The sequence below is a fragment of the Bos mutus genome, chromosome 2 (genome assembly GCF_027580195.1).
Source record: "Bos mutus isolate GX-2022 chromosome 2, NWIPB_WYAK_1.1, whole genome shotgun sequence".
Lineage (NCBI taxonomy): Eukaryota > Metazoa > Chordata > Mammalia > Artiodactyla > Bovidae > Bos > Bos mutus.
The window spans coordinates 94,284,537-94,299,736 of NC_091618.1; the positions used below are offsets into that span (position 1 = coordinate 94,284,537).

Sequence of the window (15,200 nt, forward strand, 5' to 3'; positions counted from 1 at the left end):
TTCTTGGCTTGTCATAAAAACTTTACCCCCTGCTCATTTCTGCATAAAAGATTTATCTGAGAGTAGTATCAACAGTTCTAAATTTTAGTTTTCATGAAACTGCTAATCAATGACACTTTTAGGCTTTTATCCAAAAATAGAGTTTTCATTTGGGTTTAGAAGGAGTCACTGAGTTCGCATTTATGGTGGATAAGCAGATAAATTCAAGTGTCAGGTTGGTGATTGGTTCTGAAGTTTTGGTGAAACCTTTCTGTCATATCTGGAGTTGTCTCAGGAGTTCTGTATGTAAGACCAGCATAGACAGGCTGGTCCTTATCACTCTGAGGTCAGCTTCACAGCAAACTTGCTGACTGATACAGGCACGGATATATGAGAGGCAATAGCAGCTGGCATAGGATCTACTGGCCTATGCCTTTCCTAAGAAAAACTAGCTCTTGAATGTTTTCGTTTTTGTTAGTTAATTTTGGTAATTTAAATACAGCTTTAACCCAAAAGTTTGCTAATTTATAACCCCTCACTCAGGACTTAGAGAGCACACCAGGAACTCCCCAGTATTCTCTAGGCTACTATTACAAAGAGATGCCTCCCCTGGACCTTCAAACCTTTTTGTTAGCTTCAGTACCAGTGTGGCTTCCTCCCATCCTGCTTTGACTCCCCCTTGAGTCTTGTCTAATACAGTTGGAAAAATTCTGTAATTTCCATGGCATACATGGAAATGCCTATACCCAATGCCAAGAGACACTGTCTCTCCCTTTCTATGTACCAGAAGTTTAACTGTGGAAAAGGTGCTGAGTTCCATGCAGGAAGAAGGTTCTCTCCAACTTCTAGACATGTCACTAATGCTCCATGTCACTGGACTCTAGTTGCAGAAACTGTTTTTAACCATACAGATTGTTTGTGCTTTCTCAATAGGATGACACAAAGGCCCCCAACAAAACCTCCAGAATGAACCTCCTAGATTTAAGATATAAGGCAAAGTAGGCTAAAGGTCACAACTTTCCTTGCCCTGATTTAGCCCTGTTTCCAAATTACCTGGTATTGGGCAAAGATACTTTGCAGCTATACTTTGAGAAATATTCAGTGGTCAACGGCCTTAACTGGATCTGACTTGACCCGAGGAAAGTGTGTGTGCAGATGAGACCTGGAGGTGTCAGAACGTTGCCTTTGCTTCATTACCACACTAAGATCTTTGCCCAATGGGGGGGACTTGTCCCCTGCTAGGCGGTCGCTCCAAGGCGCATGCTGGTGGTCCTTGCTGGCTCGGTTTACCTGAGGGACCTGCGGCCAACCCCAGCCAGCGCCGCAGCCCCCTGGGAGCCAGGCCCCAACGTGTGAGGAGCTGTGGCTGCACAGGCGCAGGAGGGCCTAGAGGAGCTATCCCACACTGAAGGTCAGGAAGGGCGGCGGTGAGGAGGTACCCCTCGTCCAAGATAAGGAGCAATGGCTGCACTTTGCTGGAGCAGCCGTGAAGAGATACCCCACGCCCAAGAGAAACCCAAGTAAAATGGTAGGTGTTTCAAGAGGGCATCAGAGGGCAAACACACTGAAACCATACTCACAGAAAACTAGTCAATCTAATCACACTAGGACCACAGCCTTGTCTAACTCAATGAAACTAAGCCATGCCGGTGGGGCAAACCAAGATGGGCGGGTCATGGTGGAGAGATTTGACAGAATGTGGTCCACTGGAGAAGGGAATGGCAAACCACTTCAGTATTCTTGCCTTGAGAACCCCACGAACAGTATGAAAAGGCAAAATGATAGGATACTGAAAGAGAAACTCCTCAGGTCAGTAGGTACCCAATATGCTACTGGAGATCAGTGGAGAAATGACTCCAGAAAGAATGAAGGGATGGAGCCAAAGCAAAAACAATACCCAGCTGTGGATGTGACTGGTGATAGAAACAAGGTCCAATGCTGTAAAGAGCAATACTGCATAGGAACCTGGAATGTCAGGTCCATGAATCAGGGCAAATTGGAAGTGGTCAAACAAGAGATAGCAAGAGTGAATGTCGACATTCTAGGAATCAGCAAACTGAAATGGACTGGAATGGGTGAATTTAACTCAGATGACCATTGTATCTACTACTGCGGGCAGGAATCCCTCAGAAGAAATGGAGTGGCCATCATGATCAACAAAAGATACCGAAATGCAGTACTTGGATGCAATCTCAAAAATGACAGAATGATCTCTGTTTGTTTCCAAGGCAAACCATTCAATATCACAGTAATCCAAGTCTATGACCCAACCAGTAACACTGAAGAAGCTGAAGTTGAACGGTTCTATGAAGACCTACAAGATCTTTTAGAACTAACACCCAAAAAAGATGTCCTTTTCATTATAGGGGACTGGAATGCAAAAGTAGGAAGTCAAGAAACACCTGGCTGCTGCTGCTGCTGGGTCGCTTCAGTTGTGTCTGACTCTGTGCGACCCCATAGATGGCAGCCAACCCGGCATCCCATCCCTGGGATTCTCCAGGCAAGAACACTGGAGTGGGTTGCCATTTCCTTCTCCAATGCATGAAAGTGAAAAGTGAAAGTCAAGTCGCTCAGTCGTGTCCGACTCTTAGCGACCCCATGGACCGCAGCCTACCAGGCTCCTCCGTCCATGGGATTTTCTAAGCAAAAGTACTGGAGTGGGGTGCCATTGAGTAACAGGCAAATTTGGCCTTGGAATACGGAATGAAGCAGGGCAAAGACTGATCGAGTTTTGCTAAGAAAATGCACTGGTCACAGCAAACACCCTCTTCCAACAACACAAGAGAAGACTCTATATATGGACATCACCAGATGGTCAACACCGAAATCAGATTGATTATATTCTTTGCAGCCAAAGATGGAGAAGCTCTATACAGTCAGCAAAAACAAGACCAGGAGCTGACTGTGGCTCAGACCATGAACTCCTTATTGCCAAATTCAGACTTAAATTGAAGAAAGTAGGGAAAACCACTAGACCATTCAGGTATGACCTAAATCAAACCCCTTATGATTATACAGTGGAAATGAGAAATAGATTTAAGGGCCTAGATCTGATAGATAGAGTGCCTGATGAGCTATGGAATGAGGTTCGTGACACTGTACAGGAGACAGGAATCAAAACCATTCCCATATAAAAGAAAAGCAAAAAGCAAAATGGCTGTCTGCAGAGGCCTTACAAATAGAGAAGAGAAAAGCAAAGGAGAAAAGGAAAGATATAAGCATCTGAATGCAGAGTTCCAAAGAATAGCAAGAAGAGACAAGAAAGCCTTCTTTAGCGATTAATGCAAAGAAATAGAGGAAAACAACAGAATGGGAAAGACTAGGGATCTCTTCAAGAAAATTAGAGATACCAAGGGAACATTTCATGCAAAGATGAGCTCGATAAAGGACAGAAATGGATGGTATGGACCTAACAGAAGCAGAAGATATTAAGAAGAGATGGCAAGAATACACAGAAGAACTGTACAAAAAAGATCTTCACAACCGAGATAATCATGATGGTGTGATCACTGACCTAGAGCCAGACATCCTGGAATGTGAAGTCAAGCGGGCCTTAGAAAGCATCACTACAAACAACTAGTGGAAGTGATGGAATTCCAGTTGAGCTATTCCAAATCCTGAAAGATGATGCTGTGAAAGTGCTGCACTCAATATGCCAGCAAATTTGGAAAACTCAGCAGTGGCCACAGGACTGGAAAAGGTCAGTGTTCATTCCAATCCCAAAGAAAGGCAATGCCAAAGAATGCTCAAACTACCGCACAGTTGCACTCATCTCATACGCTAGTAAAGTAATGCTCAAAATTCTCCAAGCCAGGCTTCAACAATATGTGAACCATGAACTTCCTGATGTTCAAGCTGGTTTTAGAAAAGGCAGAGGAACCAGAGATCAAATTGCCAACATCTGCTGGATCACAGAAAAAGCAAGAGAGTTCCAGAAAAACATCTATTTCTGCTTTATTGACTATGCCAAAGCCTTTGACTGTGTGGATCACAATAAACTGTGGAAAATTCTGAAAGAGATGGGAATACCAGACCACCTGATCTGCCTGTTGAGAAAGCTGTATGCAGGTCAGGAAGCAACAGTTAGAACTGGACATGGAACAACAGACTGGTTCCAAATAGGAAAAGGAGTTCATCAAGGCTGTATATCGTCACCCTGTTTATTTAACTTATATGCAGAGTACATCATAAGAAACGCTGGACTGGAAGAAACACAAGCTGGAATCAAGATTGCCGGGAGAAATATCAATAACCTCAGATATGCAGATGATACCACCCTTATGGCAGAAAATGAGAGGAACTCAAAAGCCTCTTGATGAAAGTGAAAGAGGAGAGTGAAAAAGTTGGCTTAAAGTTCAACATTCAGAAAACGAAGATCATGGCATCCGGTCCCACCACTTCATGGGAAATAGATGGTGAAACAGTGTCAGACTTTATTTTTCTGGGCTCCAAAATCACTACAGATGGTGACTGCAGCCATGAAATTAAAAGACGCTTACTCCTTGGAAGGAAAGTTATGAGCAACCTAGACAGCATATTGAAAAGCAGAGACATTACTTTGCCAACAAAGGTCTGTCTAGTCAAGACTACGGTTTTTCCTGTGGTCATGTATAGATGTGAGAGTTGGACTGTGAAGCAGGCTGAGCGCCAAAGAATTGATGCTCTTGAACTGTGGTGTTGGAGAAGACTCTTGAGAGTCTCTTGGACTACAAGGAGATCCAACCAGTCCATTCTGAAGGTGATCAGCCCTGGGATTTCTTTGGAAGGAATGATGCTAAAGCTGAAACTCCAGGACCTTGGGCACCTCACGTAAAGAGTTGACTCATTGGAAAAGACTCTGATGCTGGGAGGGATTGGGGGCAGGAGGCTAAGGGGACAACAGAAGATGAGATGGCTGGATGGCATCACTGACTCGATGGACGTGAGTCTGAGTGAACTCCGGGAGTTGGTGATGGACAGGGAGGCCTGGCGTGCTGTGATTCATGGGGTCGCAAAGAGTCAGACATGACTGAGAGACTGATCTGATCGGATCTGAGGCAAGACATGCCATATGCTGAGGGATTAAGCAATGCACAAGCTATTCCTGGAAATCTCCGCCCTTTTTTCCCAATTTCTGATTCTGCACTTGCCTCTTACCCTTTAAAAGCCCCTCTCCATGACTGCCCCCCGCACCCCCGCCACCCTTCTCACCCTTCAGAGAGAAGTTATCTTTAGAACCTGAGTTCCCTTTCTCCATTCTGTGGGATTGAATGAAAGCCTGTTTGGCTTGCACCAAACTCAGTTTCCTCATTGGCAGGGTGGACCAGAGAAAGAAAGAATTCCCTGACTGGGCAGGGGTGGGGTTTTGGTTCAGCTAGGGCCCGAAGAGTAGGGTCTCACATCTAATTTGGTAACAGACCTAACTTCTGATCTGGGAATTGAACTTTCACAAACTCTCCACAGAATTGTTCCCACAGATCTGGCCATAATCCCCATCCAAATATAACCAATTCTATGACAATTACATGCTAAATACACCGACCTAAACTGACACTGAGGAGGAAGATTGATGCAGGTTCCTATCAGTTGCTTTCCTACTCCCCAAAATTCCTGCTACAAAGAGGGCAGAACTTGAATGTAGAAAACTAGGACTTAGCTAAGGGTGATTTATCTAGTCTTAATGTTTTCTTGGGCTTCCCTTGTGGCTCAGCTGATAATGAATCTGCCTGCAATGCGGGAGCCCTGGTTTCAATCCCTGGGTTTGAATCCCCTGAAGAAGGGAAAGGCTATCCACTCCAGTATTCTGGCCTGGAGAATTCCATGGACAAGAGTTGGACACGATTACCTAGGCAGTAGTACAGATAAGAAGAGTTTTCAGGGGCAATCTGAAAATTAATATTATCTTTGTCACCCTCTCTTCTCTGTCTCTTATCCCAACTTTTTCTCTGGAAATGAAAAGCAGATCAATACATACACATTGGCGCCCTGTTTTTCTGGCCACCCTAATATTGAGTTGGCCAAAAAGTTCATTCAGGTTTTTTTATAATTTTATAGAAAAACCCAAACAAACTTTTTGGCCAATCCAACAGTTTCATGTCATCTCTTACCCTTCCAAAGAAAGAGGCTGGGAAAGAATTACATACATTTCAAAGGAACAGAGAAAAAATGTACAACCACGGTTTTTCTAAACATTTAGTTTAGAAAATATCCAAGAAAAGAAGAGAAGTGAAAGGCAAAGGAGAAAAGGAAAGATATATCCATCTATATGCAGAGTTCCAAAGAAGAGCAAGGAGAGATAAGAAAGCCTTCTTAAGTGAACAATGCAAAGAAACAGAAGAAAACAACAGAATGGGAAAGACTACAGATCTCTTCAAGAAAATTACAGATACCAAGGGAAAGTTTCACTCAAAGATGGGCACAATAAAGGACAGAAATGGTATGGATCTAACAGAAGGAGAAGATATTCAGAAGAAGTGGCAAGAATACACACAAGAACTATACAAAAAAGATTTTCATGACCTAGATAACCATGATGGTGTAATCAGTCACCTAGAGCCAGACATCCTGGAATGTGAAGTCAAGTGGGCCTTAGGAAGCATCACTACAAACAAAGCTACTGGAGGTGACAGAATTCCAGTTGAGCTATTTCAAATCCTAAAAGATAATGTTGTGAAAGTGCTGCACTCAATAGGCCATCAAATTTGGAAAACTCAGCAGTGGCCACAGGACTAGAAAAGGTCAGTTTTCATTCCAATCCCAAAGAAAGGTAATGCCAAGAAATGTTCAAACTACCACACAATTGCACTCATTTCACAGGCTAGCATGGTAATGCTCAAAATCCTTCAAGCTAGGCTTCAACAATACACGAACCAAGAACTTCCAAATGTGCAAGCTGGATTTAGAAAAGGCAGAGAAACCACAGATCAATTGCCAACATCCAATAGATCATAGAAAAAGCAAGGGAATTCCAGAAAAACATCTATTCTGCTTCATTGACTATACTAAGGCTTTGGCTGTAAATATCACAATAAACTGTGGAGAATTCTTAAAGAGATGGGAATACTGAACCACCTTACCTGCCTCCTGAGAACTGCTGGTCAAGAAGCAGCAGTTAGAACCAAAGAAGAAATAACAAACTGGTTCAAAATTTGGGAAAGGACTACATCTAGGCTATATATTGTCACCCTGCTTATTTAGCTTATATGCATAGAACATCATGCAAAATGCTGGGCTAGATGACTCACAAGCTGGAATCAAGATTGCCGGGAGAAATATCAATAACCTCAGCTATGCAGATGACACCACCCTAATGGCAGAAAACAAAGAGGAACTAAAAAGCCTGTTGCTTAAAACTCAGCATTCAAAAAACAAAGATCATAGCATCCGGTCCCACCACTTCATGGCAAACAGATGGGGAAAAAATCGAAAAAGTGGCAGACTATTTTCTTGGGATCCAAAAATCACTGTGGATGCTGACTGCAGCCATGAAAAACACTTGCTCCTTGGAAAAAAAGCTATGACAAACATAGACAGTGTATTAAAAACCAGAGACATCTGTTTGCCAACAAAGGTCTGTATAGCCAAAGCTATGATTTTTCCAGTGGTCATGTACGGATGTGAGAACTGGACCATAAAGAAGGCTGAGCGCTGAAGAATTGATGCTTACAACTGTGGTGTTGGAGAAGACTTTTGTGTGTCCCTTGGACTGCAAGGAGATCAAACCAGTCAATCCTAAAGGAAATAAACTCTGAATATTCATTGGAAGGACTGATGCTAAAGCTCCAATACTTCAGCTACCTGATGTGAAGAGCCAACTCACTGGAAAAGACCCTGATGGTGGGATAGATTGAGGGCAGGAGGAAAAGGGGGCAACAGAGTTTTGAGCAAACTCTTGGAGATAATGAAGGGAAGCCTGGCATGCTGCCATTCACAGAAGCACAAAGAGTCAGATACTACAGAGCACCTGAGCAACAACAAATGCTCTATGAAAAGAGAGGGCAGGGACCTGTGATCAAGAAAAAACTTGTTTAATCAAGCTGAGGAGAATGTTAAAACCATCTTGGTCAGCTACAACTCAGAACTGCCACAGGAAATGTAAAACCAACCAACCAACAAAATCCAAACCAAGAAATCCCTAGATCCCGTCCCAGACCAATTAAATCTGAAAATCTGTATCTTTAGTGACTTGGGCATCAAAAGTAAACTGCATTTTGGTAAAGAACCCACAGTATGAAATCTACCTTCTTAAAAACTCTGAAGTGTACAATACAGAATTGTTAACTCTATGCAAGTTATTGAACAGATTCCTACAATTTTTACATCTTGCATGATTGAAACTGTAACACATTAGAAAATGTGGTTTATACATAATACATTATTTTGGCTTAAAAGAGAATGACATGTAACATGCTGCAACATGGATGAAGCTTGAGTATATGAGTTTAAGTAAATAAGCTAGCCACCGAAGGACAAATACTGCCCCTCCTCCTTCCTCTCTTCCTTCAACCTGGCCCCCTTTCCTCCCTTTGGAATCTTTGAAGACCCAAGGTATTTCTGTTCACTCTGTTTGCAGTACTTGGATCTGAAGTTTTGAGTCTTTGAAAGAGATGTGTGAGACCCTACAGTCTTTCCTCCCTGTCAGCTGTGCTCTCTGTTCCTGGGGGGTTAACTAGAAGATAGAAGACCTCAGTCAGACATCCTGTTTCTATAAATTCAGTCATTTGGTTGTCCAATGGACTGAGTGCTTCCAGGTGGAAGTGGTTGACATGGTTCTTTACAGTCACACCTGGTCTTGGATGAAAGTTAACACCTTAGACATGTATTACAGGTTAACTTAAATTTATTGAGACCAGCCCTACAGACCCTGTGACTGCACTTACCACTAAGCATTTCTTTTGGTGCATATACAATCAGGTGCTCTGGGACCAAGAGAGAATTTACAACCTCTTTAGAATCAGAAATAGGGACACCTACCCTAGCACTGGTACAAACTATATTGCCATCAAAACAGGAAACAAGCTCAGATTCCCTTCAGACACACCACTGAATTGTCTAGGAGAACTACTAGCTGGATGAACTAAAAATGAAAAATCTTACCAGATACTGCACCCAGGATTGGCTTCTCTACTCGCTGGGAAATGGATTTAGCACCATTTAACACAAGGGTAAAAGCAATGAGTTAACCTATGTCCAAGTCTTTATGTACCTCTACCAAGATCCCCACAAAATGAGAAAATGTAAGCTCAGACACTCTGATAAATGCTCCTTCAAAGTTCTTTTGGCAAAGGTTGGGATGGAAGATGCCCTCAGTGTTCTCCTGATTCTTCCAAAGCAGGCAGGGAGGGCAAGGGAAGTTGTGGCTGCCCTCCAGACTACAAGACCTGGGAGAAAGTCCTTACCACTGCCTCAGGTCTGCCTCCTAATGCCCCTTCTCCCATGCAATTTTGATCAGGAAATAAGCTTTACCTTCCACATGAAGAAAGGTCTCCCTCAGGCAAAATTTGTCCCCAAAGAGAGGTACCAGATGGGGAAGGGAGAACCATGTAGAGTCATGTTCCTTTTCCATGCAAAACATCATTCAATGAGATGCTGGGGAAAAAATGGGTTTCATATTATGAAAACCTCCCAAATTTAGGTGAATTTGGATGCCTTAAGCCCTCACTTGGAGGGATGTGATGGTCATCCTCAATTGGTATTGCAAGGATAAAGAAAAAGCTATAATCCTAGATCAGGCCAGAAAAGGATCTAAAATCCTAGATCAGGTTGATGAACTGCTGTGGGTGGACACTGAGATAGCCCCTGCAGAAGAGGCAATCTCCTCTGCAAAGCCCAATTGGGACCCCAACACAAATGCAGAGATGGAATCCCTAAGATACGTCACTATTTGCCTACTGCAGGAATGACCCAGTGGGTCCAGAACACCATTAATTATAATAAAAAGAGGTTACTCAGGGAGAGAAAGGAAATCTGGCCCTGGTTTGGGGAAGGCTCGTGGAGGTGCTCAAAAATTTTATCCACTTGAATCTAGAAAGTTATTGAAGGTAGAGTCCTGCTGGTCCATCCCTTCCTAACCCCAGGCAACCCTGACATATGGAGAAAATTATAAAAACTAGAAAACCAGAGACCCCATCTCTGAGCTAGCAGAGAAGGCCAAAAAAAAAAAAAAAAAAGGTGTTTCTAATTAGGGACCAGGAGAAAGAGGACATGAGAGCAGGAGGAAAGCCCAGTTTGGATACAGGGGCTACCTTCTCTATTTTTCCTTTCCAGCCTGGACCTTTAAACTCCCTGACTAAAACAGTGATGGGGGTAGATGGAAAACCCCCAAACTGAACTTTGACTAAGCCCCTCCACCTAAGGTGGGCAATTGGCAAGGGACCCTTATATATTCTCAGTTGCTCTGTTCCTCTACTAGGGAGAGATCTTTGCCACCTGTAGACCAGAGTGACTTGGGGAAAGCTAGAAACCAATAACTTTGTCTAGTACCTGTATGAACATTTGCAGTCAAACACAGGAAAGGAGAACGCCTTCCATTTCCCAAATAAAGTCAATCCCCAGGTATGATATGTCTCCAGCCTGGCACTAGCTATAAATGTCTTACCAGTAAAGATCCTCCTGAAGCCAAATGCTCCCTGCGCCTAGAAAAGACCCCTTGAAATCAGAAGTTCTTGAGGGCCTTAGACCACTAATTAACAAATACTGGGATGTCAAAATCCTAATCACCTATGAGTCTCCCTGAAACACCTCAATCCTGTTAAACCAAACAGATCTTATCGAGTCATCCAGGATCCAAGAGTGGTCAGTGAGACTGTGGTTCCAACCTACCCGCCAGTCTCAAACCCATATGCCCTCCTAACACAAGTCTTGGGAACCACTAAGTACTTTTCAGTCCTGGATTTAAGGATGCTTTCTTTTGTGTTCCCCTCCATCCTGAGTCCCAAAAGGTTTTGCTTTTGAGTGGCGAGATCCATAAACAAGGTAAGCCATATACCAGGGTTTCAGAGACAGCCCCCATGTTTTTGGGACTTCCCTGGAGAGAGAACTAAGAGAATTAACCATAACAAACAGTAGCCTAATACAATATGTAGGTGATTTGCTCATAGCAAGCCCAGACTTTACTAGCTCTTAAATGGATACTAATAAAACCTTAAATTTTCTTTATGAAAGGGGATAGCAACTGTCCCCCTAAGAAAGCTCATATAAGCTTAATCTAAGTAAAATACCTTGGGTTTATAAGGAAAAAGGATGTTACAGAAGGAAAAAGAATGTTGACCCACAGAGGAAATCCTTTATCTTGAATAACCACTGTCCCCAAACTAGGAAACAGTTTTGGGGGATAACTGGAGTTTGCCAGATCTGGGAAATTTATGGGAATCTAGCCCAACTCCTATATGAAAAACTAAACAAGAAGACGGGCCACTTGATTGGGATGAGACCTGTAAGGTGGCCTTTAACACTCTGAAAGAGGCGGTCACTTGGGCCCTGCTTTAGACCTCCCAAATCCAGAAAAGCCTTTTAGGTTGTAGGTCTCTGAACAGGTGGGCCCACTTAGGATGTTGGGACAAATGGAGAGGGCTATATTACAGCCTGTGGCCTATCCCTCAAAACAATTAAATGAGGTAACCAAAGGCTGGCCCACTTGCCTCTGGGAGAAGTAGCCACACTTTCATGGTTAAAAAAACCTCTAAATGGTCCACAGTGGACCCACTGTGGTGGGTTAACCCACTACAATGTACATGCCCCACCAGGTAAAAGCAGTATCAGAGACTAAAGGGGTTAGATAGACGACATGGTGGAGGGGAATTACCCAATACATACCCCTCTCCTTAACACCCCAGCAATAAAACTAAAGGTCTGTCAGACTTTAAATCCAGCCTCCTTAATATGAGATCCCCATATTTCCCCCAATGTGCAATGCATGCATGCACGTTATAGATGAATTTTACTCTTCTTATCCTGACCTACCTGTGACACCTGTAACTGACTCAGAAGTATGGCACAAGGATGCCAGTAGCTTCAGGGAAAAGGAGAGAGGAAACTGGGATATCCACAGGGAGCCCAGAAGAAACCAGGGAGAGTGGGTCTCTTGCCTCAGGGACCTCAGCCCAGCAGGCTGAACTTTTCCCCCTGACAAGGGCTCCAGAACTAGAGGAGGGAAGAAGGATTAACATCTGTATAGATCTAAGTATACTTTCCTCATCCTGCATACCCATGCAGCAGTCTGGAGCTAAAGAGGGATGCTCAGAGCCCAAAGTTCTCCTATTAAACACACAGAAAAGCTCATTCTCAGGCTTCTTGAGGTAGTCAATTTTCTTGCTAAATTAGCTGTCATCTACTGCAAGGGTTAACAAAAGGGAGAAGAAAAGGAGACCCAGGGGAATAGGGAAGTGGATCAGGAGGCCAAAAGACCTGCCAGGGCAGATCTCCCGCCCAACACTGCTATCTTCCCCCTTTTTTCCCCAGAAGAACATTTCCAATATGCTAAGCAGACTTGGGAGATCAGGTCACATAAGTGGTTGCAGACTGACCAGGTTCAAATAATACTATTCCTTCCCACTCCAAAGTCTAGAAAATTTTTAACTCCTTACATGAAACACCCATTTTGGAAAAGATAACCTGGAAACTTTACTTAAGCCCATTTCTCTACCATCCCCATATTTGGCTATGGTTACTAGGCAAATAACACAGAGTTGTGATACCCATCCAAGAAATAATCCAAAACCCAGCCACCTCCCCTAATGAAACCTGTCTAATACCAGGGGTCACTCAGGAGAAGACTGGCAGGTGGGTTTTACAGCTATGCTGGAATGGCAAGGGTATTATTTACTAGTTTTTGTTGATGTTTACAAGGTGGATTGAAGCATTCCCTAGTAGAACAGAGTTACAAAAGTCTGTAAAGCTTTATTAAAGAGAGACTGCCTAGGTTTGGGCTGCCCCAGTCACTCCAGAGTGACAAAGGCACCATATTTACAGTCATGATAACCCAAAACTTGGCCTCATGTTTATGAATCAAATATCACCTTCACTCTTCAGAACATGAGACCCCAGGTTGGTTGGTATTCAATATGCTACTGGGGATAAACAGCTCCAGAAAGAATGAAGAGGCTGGGCTAAAGGAGAAATGTCATTCAGTGGTGAATGTGTCAAACATGAAAGTAAAGTCCGATGCTGTAAAGTAAAGAACAATACTGCATAGGAACCTGGAATATTAGAGTCATGAAGCAAGGTAAACAGGACATGGTCAAGCAGGAGATGGCAAGAGTGAACATCAACACCTCAGGAATCAGTGAACTAACATGGACAGGAATGGGTGAATTTAATTCAGATGACCATTTTACCTAGTACTGTGGACAAGATTCCCTCAGAAAATGGAGTAGCCCTCATGTCAACCAACGCTCATAATCAACAAGAGAGTCCAAAATGCAAACTTGGATGCAATCTCAAACACAACAGAATAATTTTGGTTCATTTCCAATGTAAACTGCTCAACATCACAGCAATCCAAGTTTGTGCCTCAACCACTAAAGCTGAAGAAGCTGAAGTTGAATGGTGCTATGAAGACCTACAAGACCTTCTAGAACTATCATCAACAGAAGATGCCCTTTTCATCAAAAGGGGCATGAATGCAAAAGTAGGAATTGAAAAGATAATCCAGGTATCTGGAGCAAAGTTTGATCTTGGAGTACAAAATGAAGCAGGGCAAAGGCTAACAGAGTTTTCCAAAGAGAATGCACTGGTCATAGCAAACACCCTCTTCCAACAACACAAGAGACAACTCTACACATGGACATCACCAAATGGTCAATATAGAAATCAGACTGATTAAATTTTTGCAGTCAAATATGGCAAAACTCTACACAGTAGGCAAAAACAAGACCTTGAGCTGACAATGTCTCAGATCATCACCTCCTTATTGCAAAATTCATGCACAAATTGAAGAGAGCAGGGAAAACAACTAGGCCATTTAGGTATAATTGAAATCAAATACCTTATGATTATACAGAGGAGACAACAAGTAGATTCAAGGTATTAGATCTGGGAGACAGAGTGCCTGAAGAACTATGGACAGATATTCAAAACACTGTACAGGAAGTGGTGACCAAAACTATCCCCCAAAAAAAGAAATGCAAGAAAGCAAAGTGGTGTCTGAGGAGGCCTTACAAATAGCTGACAAAAGAAGAGAAGCAAAAGGTAAAGAAAACAGAGAAAGATATGGAGCTATTAATAGCCTTCTTAAGTGAACAATGCAAAGAAATAGAGGAAAAAATAGAATGGGAAAGACTAAAGATCTCTTCAAAGAGATTGGAGATACCAAATGAACATTTCATGCAAAGATGGGCAAAATAAACATCAGAATGGTAAAGACCTGACAGAAGCAGAAAGGATTAAGAAGAGGTGGCTAGAATACACAGACGAACTGTACAAAAAAGGTTTTAATGACCCAGATAACCATGATGATGTGGTCACTCACCTAGAGTCAAACATCCTGGGGTGTGAAGTCAAGTGGGTGTTAGGAAGTATTACTACGAACAAAGCTAGTGGAGATGAGGGAATTCCAGCTGAGCTATTTCAAATCCTAGAATACGAAATAATAGTGCTGGGCATTGAAACCACTTAAACACTTTAAGGGGAACAAGTGCTCTCAGTATGAGTCCATGTTTTGGAAATCATTTTAATAGGTTCTTACTCTCGCTTCTGATCTCCTGAATCAGAACCTTTGAGAGATGGAGCCTGGACAGTTGTGTTTTTTAAGAACTCCACAAAGGATTGTGATATGCAGCCCAGTTTGAAAATCCTTTTAATAAATGGACAGTATCTTTGCTTGAACTTGCCTTCTTAATCAATAGTAAAATTAAATTTGTTTTTTTTTTTTAAATAAATAAATAAAAGATGATTCTATTGAAGTGCTGCACACAATGAGCCAGCAAATTTGAAAAACACAGTAGCCACAAGACCGGAAAAGGTCATTTTCATTCCAATCCCAAAGAAAAGCAATGCCAAAGAATGTTCAAATTACCATACAATTGCACTCATTTCAAATGCTAGCAAGAGTACGCTCTAAATCCTTCAAGCTAGGCTTCAACAGTATGTGAACTCAGAACTTCCAGTTGTACAAGCTGGATTTAGAAAAGGCAGAGGAACCAGAGATCCAATTGCCAACCTACACTGCAACACAGAAAAAGCAAGGGAATTCCAAAGAAGCATCAGCTTCATTGACTGTGCTAAACCCTCTGACTGTGTAGATC

The 15,200-nt window shown here is 42.6% G+C and overlaps 1 pseudogene; it reads left to right on the top strand.

Annotated features, from left to right (window-relative positions):
- Nucleotides 1–1,792: 1,792 nt before the first annotated feature.
- On the top strand, nt 1,793–2,954 carry LOC138990244 (craniofacial development protein 2-like; annotated as a pseudogene).
- Nucleotides 2,955–15,200: the final 12,246 nt, after the last annotated feature.